The 2,500-nt window shown below is 39.4% G+C and overlaps 2 protein-coding genes across 2 annotated transcripts in view; both read right to left on the reverse strand.

Moving 5' to 3' along the window:
• Nucleotides 1-2,500, reverse strand: part of LOC149096002 (somatostatin receptor type 2-like) — a 118,706-nt gene that overhangs the window by 82,683 nt on the left and 33,523 nt on the right. The gene's annotated exons all lie outside the window — the stretch shown is intronic.
• Nucleotides 1-2,500, reverse strand: part of LOC149096006 (somatostatin receptor type 5-like) — a 67,272-nt gene that overhangs the window by 31,243 nt on the left and 33,529 nt on the right. The window lies entirely within an intron of this gene.

Consider the following 2,500-nt stretch of genomic DNA (forward strand, 5'->3'; position numbering starts at 1 on the left):
TCCTAAGGACCCTCTGGTGTACATGACAAGCCGGGATGAAAAGTCCAACGCTTTTATTAAATGCAAATGACGTCTTCGGTGAGGGCTCCTAGGTAAATATTTCGTTTCCCGACATTTGTTCATTGACAGACCAACGGAACTAGCAAACTTCAAATAAGTAAACGAGAGACTGGAAGCAAAAGCAGACATACTTTGGAAAAGGCAGTTATCTGTAGGAAAAAGGAAACTCCAGCCCAAAGAGGATCTGCACGGAAAAGTCTCTTTTATAAATATCAAGCGCAAATTTTCCGTTGGTTATCTTTAGTTTTACGCAGTTTAATTGATGGGTAGAACAATACCATGACCCTGTTTCTACATATTTCATACATGCAGTCTGATTGCATTTTGCGGTAAAGGTAGCGATCATATTTCAGCTTTCCTCATTGATTCAGAGGGGGGCGTGTCGAGTAGAGAGATTAACCAAGGAGAGTCAGTTAAGGAGAGTAATAACTGTAATCAGTTTGCTCATACATTGTACAGAGATTTGTTTTACTAGTCTTCTGTAGTGCAAGTGTCAAATAACGGTAGTTCTTTCGAAGTTACTAAACGGAAACTTTTTTTTATATAGGCATTGCTACTTGTGTTATTAAATCAACAATTTCAGTTGTTCATGCTTTAGCGTGCTTTATCCAGTTATGAAGAACTCGGGAGTTGGATAGCTCGAAAGAAGTGTAAGAGTTTATCGAGGCGAGAGCATCTCTGATTTCTTGACGGTGGAAATGTGCAGCAAACGCCACGCGCTCGGAAAAAAATTCAGATGAAGCTGTTTGTTCACGATATTGCGCGGTTGTGCTAGCTCTATTTTAAGTGTGATTCGTTCATATCATTATTTGTTCAGACCCTGAGCTGTTTATCGCGACAAAACACGTTTCTAGCAACAATGCGACGGCGATAGGACCCTCTCCACCCAAAGTAAAAATAAGTGGGTCCCAGTCCCTTGCGAGCAATCCAACTCAAGATGGCGTCGTTCTGTTTACTTCGTGTTTCTTTACATTCTCGTTCTGTTAAATTGGCCCAAGAGGGGTTCTGAATTTTTTTGAGACCACTTTAGTCAACTGCATATATTTAACACTGGACAAACCCAATGCGAAATCCAGGAGCGGCTTAAACAGCACATTGCTTGCGTCGTGTAGTGCTGTACAGGACATCGAGTGGTAGGAGAAATGGGGGTGATGTAGTATCTTGATGTTCAAATGGCCCAAAAAGATTATTGCTCTTTGTGATAGAGGGAAGGTAAGAGTGTTTGGTTTTGGCCTCCGATTATTGCTGAAGTTTTAGTTGTGCGTTCTACGGGAAGTTGAAAATAGCTCATTTGTTGCTTATTCGCAGATACGAAATATAGGTATTCGAAAACTAAACTGGTATAGACTGACTTGTGCTTATTTCTCATGTCTCTGGCTTTTTGCAAGAAGTTCTATGTCCATTTATATCAGATACAAAACACGAACTTCGTTCGCTAAATTTTACAGTTTTTGCTTGATGTCAAATGTGGGTCAAATTTACTAAAAAACTAGGACCTGAGGGGGTGATGGAGAGTGGATCTCATATTTCCTTTACCAAAACACTTGAAGAGCAAACTTTAGTATACTTATCCATAAGTCAACCTAACCTATCTATGATGTTAGTATGGAATAATTTGGCCGACCCCCATCTTTCAGCTTTTTCAGATTTTGCCCGGTTTTCTCAGACAGTGACTCTTGAACATCAATCCCAACAGCTCAAATATCCTGCTCTAACAGATTAAGATCAAGATAACAGACAAAAATATATTTGTTTTCTGACTTCGCGCGTCCGGCGGCCCATGCACACTATTTGTTCTGATTCAAGTGTAATATTAAGCCATCCCTCAAACGTTTGCTATTGGGAACTGATTCAAGACATGCACGAAACAATTTCCTGTATCCCTTTGATAACACATATCATAAGGTGCCTGACATTCATTTCTCGGCAAACTAAAATAACATACCCAGTAACGAAAAGTTGTTTTAAAGGAGCTATGTCACGCTTTCTTATCTTACCTTCTCCAGCATGAAAATCCTTGTTCCTTTATGAATTATTATTATCTCTTTGATGTTTTTTTTTTTTATCCTAGTAAACTACAATTTTCCGGTTTCCTTCATCTTAAAGGTAATTTTGTAAATGGTCAAAATAACACGAAATGCCGTGACTGAGCTCCTTAAGTTTGTGGAAATCCCATGCAAAGTATTAACCTCAGAGGTTGCATTTGGTATGTCATTCCAACTGACTGATCTCCCATTATCATGCTTAGAATGTAGCTGCACTATAGCCAACGGAAAACAGATCCCCATCGCCTTGTTCTGACGCACACCTACAGCTAACCGAGGTCATAAGTTCAAAAAAGAAAGAAAAAAGAAACTAAATCACTATGCAGTAAGTACCTCAGCTTAGTGGTTGAAGATCAGAATTCTGGGTTCTAATGAAGCAGACAACGAGTTGTCGT

Source organism: Orbicella faveolata, unplaced genomic scaffold, assembly GCF_042242905.1.
Source record: "Orbicella faveolata isolate gen_17 unplaced genomic scaffold, um_ofav_v1 contig_48, whole genome shotgun sequence".
NCBI lineage: Eukaryota > Metazoa > Cnidaria > Anthozoa > Scleractinia > Merulinidae > Orbicella > Orbicella faveolata.